Source organism: Schistocerca cancellata, chromosome 10 (assembly GCF_023864275.1).
Source record: "Schistocerca cancellata isolate TAMUIC-IGC-003103 chromosome 10, iqSchCanc2.1, whole genome shotgun sequence".
Lineage (NCBI taxonomy): Eukaryota > Metazoa > Arthropoda > Insecta > Orthoptera > Acrididae > Schistocerca > Schistocerca cancellata.
In genome coordinates this window covers 15,283,325-15,300,055 of record NC_064635.1, presented here as the reverse complement: position 1 = coordinate 15,300,055, position 16,731 = coordinate 15,283,325, and the positions used below count along the sequence as shown (strand labels likewise).

Here is a 16,731-nt window from a genome sequence, read left to right as displayed (position 1 = left end):
TCCCCTAGAACTTAGAACTACTTAAACCTAACTAACCTAAGGACATCACGTACACATACACCCATGCCCGAGGCGGAATTCGAACCTGCGACCGTAGCGGTCGCGCGGTTCCAGACTGTAGCGCCTAGAACCGCTCGACCAATCCGGCCGGCCGGAGGAAAACAAAACAGCACACTGTTGTATACACAGTTATTGTTAAATGCCCAACCAATTTAGTTAAAAATGATTGCGAGAAAGGAAACAAAAACTGCAGCGCAAAACACAGTACTTACTTTCTTGCAGCACCAGTACACCCGACCATCGTTGTGTAGCAAAAATATATAGCCTGCGCCCATATGAAGAACTTTTCTACATTTTTGCTATCAACTTTACATATGGCCTATACCCATCCGAAAGTTTATTGGAGTATTATGTAAAAATATGAAGTAAATCGGTGAAGAACTTTTTTTTTAGACTGATTGTAGCCGAGGGCATGCAGCTTTACTGTATGATTAAATGGCGATGGCATCCTCTTGGGTAAAATATTCCGGAGGTAAAATAGTCCCCCATTCAGATCTCCGGGCGGGGACTACTCAAGAGGACGTCGTTATCAGGAATTGGAGCATGGAATGTCAGATCCCTTAATCGGAGAGGTAGGTTAGAAAATTTAAAAAGGGAAATAGTTTAAAGTTAGATATAGTGGGAATTAGTGAAGTTCGGTGGCAGGAGGGACAAGACTTTTGGTCAGGTGAGTACAGGGTTATAAACACAAAGTCAAATAGGGGTAATGCAGGAGTAGGTCTAATAATGAATAAAACAAATAGGAGAGCGGGTAAGCCACTACAAACAGCATAGTGAACGCATTATTGTGGCCAAGAATAGACACATAGCCCACGCCTACTACCGTAGTACAAGTTTATATGCCAACTATCTCTGCAGATGATGAAGATATTGATGAAATGTATGATGAGGTAAAAGAAATTATTAAGGTAGTGAAGGGAGACGAAAATTTAATAGTCATGGGTGAAAGGAATTCGACAGTAGGAAAAGGAAGAGAAGGAAACGTAGTAGGTGAATATGGACTGGGGCTAATAAATGAAAGAGGAAGCCGCCTGGTAGAATTTTGCACAGAGCATAACTTAATCATAGCTAACACTTGGTTCAAGAATCATGAAAGAAGGTTGTATACATGGAAGAACCCTGGAGATACTAAAAGGTATCAGATAGATTATATAATGGTAAGACAGAGATTTAGGAACCAGGTTTTAAATTGTAAGACATTTCCAGGGGCAGATGTGGACTCTGACCACAATCTATTGGTTATGACCTGTAGATTAAAACTGAAGAAACTGCAAAAAGGTGGGAACTTAAGGAGATGGGACTTGGATAACCAGAGGTTGTACAGAGTTTCAGGGAGAGCATAAGGGAACGATTGACAGAAATGGGGGAAAGAAATAAAGTAGAAGAAGAATGGGTAGCTTTGAAGAATGAAATAGTGAAGGCAGCACAGTATGAAGTAGGTATAAAGACGAGGGCTAGTAGAAATCCTTGGGTAACAGAAGATATACTGAATTTAATTGATGAAAGGAGAAAATACAAAAATGCAGTAAGTGAAGCAGGCAAAAAGGATAACAACGGTCTCAAAAGTGAAATCGACAGGAAGTGCAAAATGGCTACGCAGGGATGGCTAGAGGACAAATGTAACGATGTAGAGGCTTATCTCACGAGGGGTAAGATAGATACTGCCTACAGGAAAATCAAAGAGACCCTTGGAGAAAAGAGAACCACGTGCATGAATATCAAGAGTTCAGATCGAAACCCTGTTCTAACAAAGAACTGAAAGCAGAAAGGGGGAAGGAGTATATAGAGGGTCTATACAGGGGGGATGTTCTTGAGGACAATATTATGGAAATGGAAGAGGATGTAGATGAAGATGAAATGGGAGATACGATACTGCGTCAAGAGTTTGACAGAGCATTGAAAGACCTAAGTCGAAACAAGGCCCCGGGAGTAGACAACATTCCATTAGAACTACTGACAGACTTGGGAGAGCCAGTCCTGACAAAACTCAACCATCTGGTGAGCAAGATGTATGAGACAAGCGAAATACCCTCAGACTTCAAGAAGAATATAATAATTCCAATACCAAAGAAAGCAGGTGTTGACAGATGTGCAAATTACCGAACTATCAGTTTAATAAGTCACAGCTGCAAAATACTAACGCGAATTCTTTACAGATGAATGGAAAAACTGATAGAAGCCGACCTCGGGGAATATCAGTTTGGATTCCGTAGAAATGTTGGAACACGTGAGGCAATACTGACCCTACGACTTAGCTTAGAAGAAAGATTAAGGAAAGGCAAACCTATGTTTCTAGCATTTGTAGACTTAGAGAAAGATTTTGACAATGTTAACTGGAATACTCTGTTTCAAATTCTGAAGGTGGCAGGGGTAAAATACAGGGAGCGAAAGGCTATTTACAATTTCTACAGAAACCAGATGGCAGTTATAAGAGTCGAGGGGCACGAGAGGGAAGCAGTGGTTGGGAAGGTGGTGAGACAGGGTTGTAGCCTATCCCCGATGCTATTCAATCTGTATATTGAGCAAGCAGTAAAAGAAAGAAAAGAAAAGTTAGGAGTAGGCATTAAAATCCATGGAGAAGAAATAAAAACTTTGAGGTTCGACGATGACATTGTAATTCTGTCAGAGACAGCAAAGGACTTGGAAGAGCAGTTGAACGGAATGGACAGTGTCTTGAAAGGAGGGTATAAGATGAACATCAACAAAAGCAAAACGAGGATATGGAATGTAGTCGAATTAAGTCGGGTGATGCTGAGGGAATTACATTAGGAAATGAGACACTTAAAGTAGTAAAGGAGTTTTGCTATTTGGGGAGCAAAATAACTGATGATGGTCGTAGTAGAGAGGATATAAAATGTAGACTGGCAATGGCAAGGAAAGCGTTTCTGAAGAAGAGAAATTTGTTAACATCGAGTATAGATAAAAATGTTAGGAAGTCGTTTCTGAAAGTATTTGTATGAAGTGTAGCCATGTATGGAAGTAAAACGTGGACGATAAATAGTTTGGACAATAAGAGAATAGAAGCTTTCTAAATGTGGTGCTACAGAAGAATGCTGATTATTTGATGGGTAGACCACATAACTAATGAGGAGGTATTGAATAGAATTGGGGAGAAGAGGAGTTTGTGACACAACTTGACCAGAAGAAGGGATCGGTTGGTAGGACATGTTCTGAGACATCGAGGGATCACCAATTTAGTATTGGAGGGCAGCGTGGAGGGTAAAAATCGAAGAGGGAGACCAAGAGATGAATACACTAAGCAGATTCAGAAGGATGTAGGCTGCAGTAGGTACTGGGATATGAAGAAGCTTGCCCAGGGTAGAGTAGCATGGAGAGCTGCATCAAACCAGTCTCAGGACTGAAGACCACAACAACAACAGCAACAACGTATTTATACACATTGTAAGTTGGCAATGCAGACTATATAAAAGCAACGCTATACAGAAGCACGCGTGTATTCGAATGCAGTGTTGTGTCAACATTTCAAGAACTTTCGGACATTTAAGATTTTGAACTAACGAACATTTACATTTTAATTGATATAGTTGTTATCAAATTTCTCTATTTCAGAAAACCTGTTTTTGCTGTCGGCATTCTGCATTTTGTATCCTCTCTAGTTCGACCATTTTCAGTTATTTCGCTGCCCAGATAGCAAAGCCTGTCAATTACTTTCAGTGTCGTTTCCTAATCTAATTCTGTCACCATCAACCGATTTCATTCGACTACATTCCATCATCCTTGTTTTACTTTTGTTGATGTTCATCTTATAGTCTCCTTTCATCACACTTTTCATTCCGTTGAACTGCTCTTCAAGTCCTTTGCTGTCTCTGACGGAATTACAATGTCATCGGCAAATCTCGGAGTTTTTATTTCTTCTCCCTAGACTTTAATCTCACTCCAAATTTTTCTATGGTTTGCCTTACTGCTTGCTGAATCTACAGATTGAATTATATTGAGGGCAGGCTTACACCCTTCCCAAGCACGGCTTCTCTTTCACGCCCCTCGACTCTTACAACTGCCGTCTGGCGTCGTTACAAGTTGTAAACATCCCCTGCTACCGTCAGAATTTCACGTGCATAGTCCATCCAACTCCGTCTGTCAAGTCGTCCTTCCTTTCTACAATGGAATTGGAAACCCGGGTTTAAATAATGGTGATACCAGTCGTACCCTCCACCACACACCGTGCAGTGTCTGACGGAGGGCAACTATGAAATGAAATTGGACCACAGGCGAACTGCGGAGCTCTATAGAACTACTTAGTGATAACTTTTTATCAATTGTCAGGAACGCCATACAGATCTGGTTGTACCCAATCAGGTGCCATCTTTAATCAATCATCCGATATCTGCGAGATCGAACAAATTTTAAACACATTAGCAGTTTTGACACAAACTGCTATACTCCCATACCGAACAGACAATTAGCCTCAACTTGTATCACTCTGGTTTCACCGCACCTGGGTCGCCAGGTTTTCTAAGAAAAATCAGGATTTTTTTAAATGTGTGATTTCAACGCCACTTGCGCCTCTTTGAGTCAAACTTAATTATGACTGGCACACAGTACAGCGAGAATTGTAATCACTTTTATCTTTGCTAAGCAGCGAGTAAAACTTCCATTATTAAACTTGGGCTTGAATTTCTCCCTTTCCGGCACTGACACTTCATTGGTTTCGACGGATCCACTTGTGAAACTAGTTCATGAACTGTAAAATGCTTCCTAACAGCGACCAATTGTCTTTACCAAATTCCGTCTCGCTCTTGAATGCGACTAAGGTTGATGCAACAGCTGCTGGCTGTAGGAAAGCAATCTTTCATCAGACTAAAATCTATATTTTACCACTCACATCTGTAATGAGTTACCCAATTGCAAACATGCAGAAAGCAAAACCGTTGAATCTGTTGCATGCTGATGATGCAGCCATTATGTCTGGTAACTTCCAGGGAACTCGAGGGAATCTCGAGGAGTGGAGGAAGGAACATGAAACAAATGGGTTATAACCTATGCGTAAATGCATCAGTATAACAAAGATCGAGTTCACGTGTGTGCAACATCAGCTCCGATGCAATAAGAACCGCAGATATCAAGCTTGATAATGTCATACTTTCAAGAGCTACAATTTCCTGGGGTCAGTAATATTAGGGTATGGATCAGCTGAAGCAGACATAACTCGAAGCATACCATCTGCTTTCAGCGGTTCTGTACAGTACAAAAATGCCCAAAAGCTGAATGCAAAATTCATAAAATGGCGATTAAGACCAGCGCTATTGTAAGACAGTGAAGTCTAGGCATCAAAAAGGACTCACCAACCGAAGCTTCATACAACAGAAATGTGCATGTTATAAAAGGCAGGAGGACTGGCATTGAAACGCCAAGTGCAGAATGAATCCAGACGAGATATTTCACAGTCATCCCCATACCGAAAAACACTCAAAACCCATGCTGAGGCATTATAATGAAATTTTTATTTTTATGTTTACAGAAATTACTTTGATCATTATTTGTATTAAGTTAATTGGTTTAAATGTAATTTTTTATTTATAATAATTGCCATGTCATTTTAATCATCACCATAACCATTTTATTCGCTCTAATTTTTTGTTCCTACCATTCTTTTCTCATTTAGAGTTTTGTCCATGTTACATTAATTATTTTTATGTATTAACTTTGATTTAATTTCTTCTGTTTCATCATTTTACATTTTCATCCAAGTTATTGCATACATTATTTCTATTTCTCATTTTGCTTGAATATCTTCTTGTTTATAATCCCTTCTTTAGTTTAACCCTTCATCAGCGTTATTTTCTTCATTGTGCAACAAGAATTTATGTTCCAAATGTATATTTTATGTCGATTACCACAAAAAATACAGCTAGTAACGACAAATTCACTTTTGACACCACTGCACTGCCAATATAAATGGATTACGTCTTTTGTTTCGCAAGAGATAGAGTGGCGTTTTGGAATGTTTAAATATTATGACAACTAAATAAAAATAATTAAAATCATATGCATAAAGACTCCAAATGAAAAAAAATGATAGGAAGAAAAAATAATAGCAAATAAAAAAGTTAATACAATGATGCGACCAAAGATTAGAAATTTCAAAAAACAAAAAAAAAATACATTTAACCTAAAAAGTAATTAATTTCGATAAAGACTCAAAAATTAAAATTTCCAGCACCTAATGGGATTCTACCTTACAACCATCAGCAAAATGTATGTCAATGACTATGCTCACACACCATTATGGGAAGCACCATTATTTCAAGCCTATTGAGCATAAGTGTAGAGACATGATAATACCATGGGATGCAAACCCCTGGCTGGCTCTGAGCACTATGGGACTTAACATCTGAGGTCATCAGTCCCCTGCAAACCCCTCACCGTGATTATGTAAGGGATGCAAAACAAATCCATATACATAATTACATCACATAATTGTTTCACAATTATGAAATTTACTGAACAAATCACCCTCCCCCAAACCATGCTTCAACTAGCATAGAATTTAAAGTAGAGAGGGGCAGCCAGCGAGAATTAACATTGACAGGAAGGCATGCCAGGATAATATGTCCAGTTGAGTGAACCACTGTGCCAAGGTAGCTTAGTGGCTAACGCACCTGCCTTGTAATCATGTCAAACATATCAAAATGTTAGAAGTAGCCACAATCAAGCTAGAGTAGCCCATTACAAACAGTACTGTAAGGTGCTTAAACAAGTTATTAGGAGGGCAAAAAGTATGTGGTACGCAAATAAAATAGTTAATTCACAGTATAAAATTAAAACTATGTGGTCAGTTGTAAAGGAAGTGTATGATCAGCAGCACAAGTTCGACAATATAAAGGCAGTTCGTAGTAAAAATATTTTTGTTACTGATACATCAGATATATGTAGAGTATTTAACCATCATTTTCTGAGCATTGCTGGTGAATTATATAAAAATTTAGTTTCTACAGGGAATCATATACCTCTCTTGGCAAATACCTTTCTGAGATTGATGTCTGAAATACTCCTCTGTGATACAGACAAGGGGAGATTGAATCACTAAAGACTAAGGACTCTCATGGATATGACTGAGCGCCTAGCAGAATATTAAAGTACTGTGCTGTACATGTTAGCCCTGTATTTAGCCATATTTGTAATTTTTCCTTTGGAAATAGTCTCCTGAACAATTTAAGTACTCAGTAGTCACAAACCTCTTGTCGACCCCTGTTCACTAGTCTGGGTATTTTGACGTTGGCCTCTCAATATATATATATATATATATATATATATATATATTCCTTACTGTCATTTCTTGTTAATAATATTAGCTTATTCCCAAGAATAAGCAGCTTTCCCTCAGTTAATACTTGGCGGAAATCAAACCTGCATTTGGATCAGACTTCATTAACTCTTGTGCAAAAAGGTGTGCAGTATACTGCTACATCCACTTTCAATAAACTACCATTAGAATTCAAAAATCTTAGCAATAAACCAAGCACTTTCAAATCGACACTGAAGAGTTGCCTCATGGGTCACTACTTCTATTCTGTCGTGGAATTCCTTGAAAAATTAAGCTAATTGTTGATGTATTGTTGATTGCGTTTCATTACACTTATGGCTTGACTTTTTTCACGTTCATAAACATTTTATTTTTATCTGTTATTACTTTTATGTTGTAATTTCATGTACTGACATTGGTTTGATTCCCAGCCTTGGAGCAAATTTCCACTCGCCACTTTAGTCTATATAGATAAAATCATATCTGTATGAGACCAGTAAAGTCTCAAATTGTGTCATTTCAATCAAACAATAATGTTAAGATACACAAACATCAGCCAGTATGAATTTTACCCGTATTTTAGGAGATTTAGTTCCCGAGTATATTTGCCAATACATTAGTCAACTATTTCACTGCAACAATTATTTAATACCACATTTCTAATTCGAGTAAAGGAGTAGTTAAATCACACACACACACACACACACACACACACACACACACACACACACACACACACTTTCCCTAAATGTGGGTAATTTATTTCTATTCAACAATTGCTCTGTGGTACAGAGTGAGTTGTTAAGCAGAAACATCTTTAACCTCTATTTGAAGACATTTCTGGTATCCATTTCCATAGGTAGACTGTCAAAGAGTGTCATAGCAGCGTATTTCAACCCTTTCTGTGCCAGAGCTAGATTCATTAACGAGTAACACAAATCAATTTTTTCTTTTACTTCTGAATTTGTGGGTATTTCTGTAACTCTGAAACCCAGATGGACTGCTGATAGCAAATTTCGCAAATGAAATAATGTACTGTGAGCCTATGGGTAACATGCACAGTTGCTTATATAGATGCCTTAATATGTATTTCTATGAAACCCACACAAACTATAATTACTTTCATTTGAGCAATGAACATTTTTTGCCTAAGTGAAGGCTTTCCCCACAATATCATCCCATAAGACAGCAATGAATGCAAATATCCAAAATATATTAACTTACCGAATTCTGTATCTACAAAGTTGGTAATGATTCTTATGGCAAATGTTTTAGTAAGTATACTACCTCCTTACTTTAAGGTTAAATTTTCATCAATACACACAAAAGAACTTTCAACTTTCTACCCTGTCTATTGTTTCTTGTTGCTATACTATGTCAATGAGAGGTAGGATATTTTTGACACCACAAAACTGGATGACCTGTGATTTCTCAAAGTTTAAAGGTAGACCATTCGTACAAAACCAGTCAGTAAATTCACCCAAAACCTCATTCAGTTTTTTATGGTGATACTTTTTTGCTTGGCTTTACAGTAACGCTCGTGTCACCTGCAGACAGACTAATTCTGCCTCCTAATTCAAGAAAAACGTTAGATCATTAACATAAATAAAGAACGACAGTGAACCCAATGAGACTCCCATTGTAATTTCTCTCCATGCAGATAAGGCATTCTTCTTTGTATTGCGTGAACAGCCTATATTAACCTTCTGCATTCTGTTTCTTAAATAAAAACCAAACCAGGCATTTGCTGAACTACATATTTAACAAAAACTGAGTATCTCTAACAGAATGTTATCACTGACACAATCAAATATCTTAGTAAGTCATATATTCCAACTGGTGATACTTCATGATTTTAAGATACTATGTGCTCAATAAATGTATAAACAGGTGACTCAGTAGAACAGTCCTTTTGAAATCCAAACTATGATTGAATCAAGTTACTACACAAAAATTTTGGAAAAAGATGTAACAAATGACAGTGGGTGGTAATTACATCTTTGGAATTCCCCTTCTAATTTGTGGGAAACAAAATGTTCCCCTGCCCCATGAAGAGGTAAAACATGCTGATGAACATCAATGACAGTTCAGTTCTGTAGCTCACATAACGTGCTGCAATGTATAGAATATCTCATATTTTTAGTCAAAGTGCCGTATCCAATCTGATTCCGGTAAATTGTGTTAGTCATGTCGTTTATTCAATTATGTATTTTCTGAGAACCTTTCAGAATTCATTTAATGGAATGATAAACGGATCTGATGATATCATTAAAAAAATAACTTGCTGGCACTGATGAAGTATGCTTCAAAAATGTAATATTACACTTTCTGTTTGCAATAAAAGCAAAAATTACAATTCCAGCAAGACAATGATTTTTAGGTCATAATATTCTTGTTTGGAAATTATTACATTACTGTACCAGTACATATCCACATAGGAACATGGAGCTGTATTCAAGTCACACGACAAAGCCAACTGTGATAGCACTCGACAGTAATAACACGTTTCTCAGCAGCAACCTCGTTGTCTGAGCAATGACCGTACTTGAGCAAGTTTGGAGAGCACTGAAGTATGGGACAGTATTTGCATTCTGCACTAACTAGTTCCTTTTGGCTGTACAGGCTGTAGATTAAGTCCAATTATTTATTGCACAAGAACTAAACATTGTATAGATGTTATACATATTGCATTTTGAAGAGAAACTCTGAATTTTTTTTTTTACAAACATTTGAGTGACCTGGAAGATGTTAATATGGTAATCAAACTCTTGCCATACCCGTTCCAGCATGACATCATTGACTTTGGCAGTCTCTTCCCGTATTCTCTCCCGGAGCTCTGCTACATCTCGTAGTAGAGGCGGTATATACACCAGATCTTTAATGTGTCCCTACAGCAAGAAATCACATGGAGTGAGATCTGGTGATCGGGCAGGCCATTTCATGAACTCCAATACACAGAAAGCTTGCTCTGCACCTGAACTCGCCATGTTTGCGACTATCGGCAAATTACCAAACTATGCTGTGGCAGTATATATGAAAAAAAAAAAAAAAACTTTCAGGTTCCCTCTTCAAAATCACATATGTATGATATCTGTACAATGTTTGGTTCTCGTGCAATAAATAATTGAAACTGCTCCCGGACTTTATGTACACCCTGCATGTAGACACCCCCAAACCATCTGAGCAGGTCATCTTCCGGACTTCTTGTTGCATCACCGCCTGCCATGTGTAGGTCTCTGCTGTGAGATGTAGCTATCATCAACACAGTCGGACTGTACACCAACAACCACTACCTGGTGGTCTAGTAAACAGATTGCCTTCACTCTGCTATTGCTTCGACAAGACTGAACAATCTGAGACCCTCCCAACTCTGTGCCACTGGGGTACAATGCCAGCAGAGGTGCCGTCCCATCCACTGCACCAGCTTATCACACAATCCTGACTCAGCAACAGGTGGCTGCTCAGAATGTGCCAATAGTCAATACTGCTCGCTGCCAAGTTGGCTCTTTGGGAAGTGTTATAGCGGCGTGTCCACACCAAGGTGCTTGGGTTCAGGGTTCACCACCAGTCACTTATCACCACCTTATCACTGGTATGCTGCACTACATCAGTTTACAATTGGCAACAAAGAACTTTGGCAACACTTGGCTGCCTCCATCATCTACTTCTCCACACACCTCCACCATACTAACAATCCCCAATACCACTGCCTTTGATATCAGAAGTGGGATAGTGCAAGCGGAAACATAGTGCTAATGAACACAGCAATGGTGTGTCAGTAGCAGCAACTGCACGTTTTACATCACTTGCAGCATGCTTGTACCCATAAGCTGGTCTTCTTCCTGCTGTCATGTTCCCATTATGTCACGGATAGATACAGTTACTGTACCTGGGAAGGGGGCCAAGGGATGAACTGCTAACATCAGTTGTGTGTACCCGAAGTAATTTTCCTGGACATGCAATACTGCATGCCACATCACAATTATAGTACTCTGGTTATGCTGACAGAAAGGGCAATATTCCATGCAGTACAGAGAAAATGGATGGGTAAGGTAAGGAAGGCTATGCATACCGAGAAAATTAAGGTCAATGTAATTAATATATAAATACAAATACAGGTTGTTGTAAACTGAGAAGTAGAAATTTATTACTCTGTACTAGTGCACATATGGGTATACATAGAAGAGTGAGTGCTATAAATGGTTCAAAATGTTTTAGGAAATAGGATAATCATTAGCTAACAAAATGTATAATCTGGTAGTATGACGACCGACAGGGCAATAGTTTGTGGATACTATCTGATGCTAATGAGGTAGATATAAATAGTGGTTCAAAGCTGACAAAGCAGCATATCGACCAAGTGTCACAATAGTATCTCACAGTTAGTGTTTCCTGTCTTTGCATCATGTGTGACTGACTCAAAGCAGCAAGGCATTTAGATACAAAGACTGTGAGACGAATAATTAGTAGCAATGTCATCAATTAAACCACTCCATGTCCCTTGAGGAACTGATAGCAGAAAATCTGTCCAAGGAACGTGTGCAAGCTGTCTGCCGCTAGACTGGCCACCTGAGCCAGGATGCTGTCATGCCATGCTGACTCAGTAACAACTCCCACTCAGAAAACACTGTTAGCCAATGCCATTCGCTAGCAAGCTGCCTCTCCGAGAAGTGATACAGTGATGCGTTAGCATCGGCGCGCCTGGGTGCAGCGTTCGACGTCAATCGTTTGTCATCTACTTACAGCAGCCATTCTGCAATAAGTTTCTTTAGATTAACAACAAAGAACTTTGGCACCATCTGGCTACTCCCCAACACCATTATATACATTACTATTATATAATTTACTATAAATGTTATACTTAATACTGTTCACATTGTTCTAAGCACAATCGTGTCTCCTGTTCATGGAATGTTCATATCCCGCAATACCTCTGTGGCTATCTATTTTGTACATAGTTCCAGAAAAATATTTAATGTAATTACAGTACCCAGGACACTAGGAAGAATAATGTCTGGTTTACCATCGTTAAAATACGCTATTTTTGTCTTAAGTAATAATTTCAGAATCAAATAAATTATTCCTGATTTTAAAATTATTTTTCACTGTTTAATTGACTTAATATAACAACAATGAAGGAATGTGCGTCCGACTTGATGTAAAACACTTTTTTCCCCTCCTCCTTTCCCGAAGTAGTTTAAGCAACAATATCGCTATGCTCAGTGGGTTTTTCTTTGTGCTAAGAACATGCAAAATTAGCATCGTTATAAACATTACAAAACATTATTATATGGATAATATTTGCTTCCAAATACTGTAGTCTGTGAATAGTTTTAAAGTGTCCCATTTACTTCAGCTTGCAGCACGTTTGTTGCCGTTATTTCCGGGATATTTTCTGTGTTTTGTTGTTTCATCGGCGTACAGCATGTCATCTACAACTGTATGAGCGGCTGTTACCAACAAATATAAAAAAGTGAACTTATATTCGTCAGCTCTATTTTACTGGCAATTGCGGTAATGTTGTGGATACAGTTTTGATGCACCAACTTCGTGCACATCAAAACTGTATCCACGACACCACTGCAATTCCCAACAGTATAACGCTGACGTATATAATTTCACTTTCTCACATTTAACAGCCGCTCATGATGTTGCAGATGACATGCTATACCCCGAAGAAACAACAAAACACAGAAACTTTGCCGGAAGTAACGGCAACAAATATGGAAGCCAGGCTCTAACAAATTCACAGAATACAATATTTGGAACCAAACAATACTCACGTAATAATGTTTTGCAAAAGCGTTTATTATGATACTAGATTTGCAAGTTTTTATAAGAAAGACAAATCCGCTGATGATGGTGACACTGTTGCTGAAACTAGTTTAAGAAATTAAATAAATAAAACAAAAGTGTTTTAGATCAAGGCGGACCCACAACACTACATTGTTGTCTTTATGCAAACATGGACCGATTGAAGAGTTTGATGATAAAATGACTGACTTCACACATTTAATTAAAGTTCTATAGAGCAGAAAAAGCCTTTCCCCTCAGTATAACATTAGAATGTATTTTAAATACACTGATTATACTAAAAAATTTCTGTTTCTGTGCTGTATTAGTGACCAATTCGAAAACTTGTAAACAGACGTTTTTGGCACTGACATCTGAACAGTACAACAAAAGCAAAATATCTAGACGAAAAGTATGTGTGTACTTTATTCAACATTAATAGTTTGTCCCAAGTTTTCATTAGAAATCATTAAGGTGATCTGGTTCTGAGATATCTGCAACAGATTCTACGAAATATGAAGATCATCATTCATTTCATCCTCAGGTCAGCTGAATACGTATCACACTGAAACTAGATCACACATGTCATATAACAAGTGCCAGTGAGGTATACTTAGCACTCCGTCTTCAGGACGCAAGTGGCGCCATCGGGACCATCCGACCGCCGTGTCATCCTCAGTTGATGATGCGGATAGGAGGGGCGTGTGGTCAACACACCGCTCTCCCGGTCGTTTTGATGGTTTTCTTTGGTCGGAGCCGCTACTATTCGGTCGAGTAGCTCCTCAATTGGCATCACGAGGCTGAGTGCACCCCGAAAAATGGCAACAACGCATGGCGGCCCAGATGGTCACCCATCCAAGTGCCGGCCACGCCCGACTGCGCTTAACTTCGATGATCTCACGGGAACCGGTGTATCCACTGCGGCAAGGCCGTTGCCGAGGTGTACTTAGGATACCTCAATATTGCAGCATTAGAGGCAAAAGCGAAAAGCATAATGTTTCCATTGTATCACTGGAATAGAAAATTTTAGTTTTTTGTGTGCTCTAATAAAAAAGATATAGAACGCTGACAAAGGACCACGTCATGATGACACTGTTACAAAAAGTGCAGCCCAGAGTTTTTTGACGGGCGTCCATCTTTCCCGTCATGTACCGGTATGTCAACAGATTAACACTCATTGTAGACGAGAATCTTTTGTAAGAGCAGGTCATAATACAATTTTAGTAATATAGGACACGATACACCTAATGATAGGGGCAGCTGAGCTGCAATTGTAGAAGGTAATACAATTTTAGTAACACAGCAAACGATACACCTACGGGGGATAGCTGATCAGTAACTACAACAGATTTTTTCTTGTATACTATTCGATCAATAATGGGAATCTATCCAAAAGAATGGATTCCTCATCATCATGAAAGTTGAAGGTATAAGAATTTTTGGGCTTGAGGATTAACAGGAAGCTCAAATCCTCCTGCCACACACACGCTCTTAAGTTTCACGTGCGATGAAATGCACACACAATGAAATAAGGTGTCGAGTCGACAATATGGCTGCTTTTCCGGACTGTGAAATAAACAGGGGTAATCAAAATTCAACTAAAATTTTATGAACCAATTCGTCTCATACTCGTTATTCACGGTCCTCTCGACCACATTTTCTGCGAGGTTTTCCGTGCTCCCAAATGCATCAACAAAGGGTGTGTATTCTCAGATCGGGTTTTGTTGCTGCAAACATCACGCAGGTGACTGCATATACGTACGTAATTTTTTTCAGAGTTGTTTCTGACGAATCCATACTGGTTTCACGTGGCACACACAGATATTGGAAGATAGCATTTTTTGAATAGAAGAACGTCGACTGCCTGTATTTCGCATTTTTCGGCTTCTATTTCCGACGCCTATTTCGGAGTAAAAGCTCCACCATAACGGCTTCCAAACTTTAATTAAAGCTTGTCGTCATGTGCTGATGAAGCACTCTCGCACCTGCATACTGCGGGAATCTGGTTCACTGGTGGTCTATGGTAAAATTACCCTAAACTGTTGGGTTTCCACAGCAAATTTATCATTGGGGAGGGGAAAATGTATGAAAACACTGGAAAACTACTACAAGAGTAATTTGAGTCTTATCGTCAGCTTGTCGATGATTTGTATCGACTCAATACCAAGCAATTTAGAAATATTTCACTATAAATCACCAAAGAAGCAGATTATTTCATTTGTCCACGTGCGACTGCTAGAACAGCTCATGACAAAAAGAATCAGGTGAATCTCGCAAACTTTGATGATAGAGCTTCCGTTTCGATATACATATCGAGGCAAAAGAGTAATGATCAAAACGGAATTTCAAGCTCTATACCCGTCCCTGCACAAAATGATGATGAATTAAAGTATTCCCCTTCTGGCAAAAACACAATTTTATTATTTCTTTAATTCCCAAACGTGTTTCACCACAATTGTGGCACCCACAGTGTCTGTTAATCGTTTGTTTGTTTACACTAATTGTGCCCAGAATGCCAGGGAAATCAGCCACAAGTCTAAATTAATACGACGTATCATCAATGCTGGTGAATTCTGCTAACATATCATCCAGAATTCGTCAACGACCGCAGGAAAGCGTAATTCTGAACATAAAAAACAACAGCGACACATTTAGCAGGTAATGAAAACCAAGTACTGATCAGGAGAGGTCAACTACAGTAATGATTACGTGCTGTATTGATTTAGACTTACGGCTGACCTCTATTATTAGCCACAGAGCACACACAATGTAATAAAACGTAACAATAAAAAAACGCTGAAGATGCCACAACTATGGTGAAACATGTTTCGGGTTAAACAAAAGAGAAAGCTGTGTCCTTGCAAGAAAGCGGACCCTCTTTAAATTCATTATGTACACATCAAATGTAGATGCGTGTTTAATTTCTGTAAAGAAACGAAATCTGCACTTAAACCCCGTCGTTAATAGTTTTTGGAACTAAGCAAATTGTAGAAATGGAGTAAATTGTAAAACGCGGGAAAGAGGGCAAACAGTTATGTATAGGGTTTGCGCGCCGTCTTTGTATTGAATATCTGTTACATCCTTCAGTCATTATTACAAACATTATGCCTGGAACAACTGGGCAGAAATAATGACATTATGTAGCAACACACAACGTCGTACTACTGCAACTACGTTGATGGCTTCTACAGATTACGTATACTAAAAAGAGACTTACCGCGTGGAACTTTCGCCGACGTAGCGTATACGAATGCACTGCTCGAAACACTGACAAAATTTGCGAGGACATCTCGGATGAAACAAAGAAAACTGTTTACGTTCGTCTTCTGTTTTTCACAGACAGTGCGTGACAGCTTATGGCGTGATACGGAATGGTAAAAAAGAAAAGAAACAATGTAAATATAAAAATATTAATAACCGAGAAAATGTAACAATTGAAAAAGTTACTGTTGTGGAGAAAATTATAATTTCGTGCTCCGTAACGACACGGAATATTTTAATGAAGCACTGATTATAGGCGCAAAGATTTTTGTAGAGTAGAAAAACGTGTGGATTCGACGTAAAATTACGTATTTCTAACAAGAGATGGCAAAAATAATTCTCTTATCTTGTCC

General features: G+C 38.7%; 1 protein-coding gene and 1 pseudogene across 2 annotated transcripts in view; both read right to left on the bottom strand.

Annotated features, from left to right (window-relative positions):
• The window catches only part of LOC126106308 (proteoglycan 4-like), a 452,483-nt gene that overhangs the window by 292,531 nt on the left and 143,221 nt on the right, over window positions 1–16,731 (bottom strand). The gene's annotated exons all lie outside the window — the stretch shown is intronic.
• Window positions 13,937–14,054, bottom strand: LOC126107098 (5S ribosomal RNA; annotated as a pseudogene).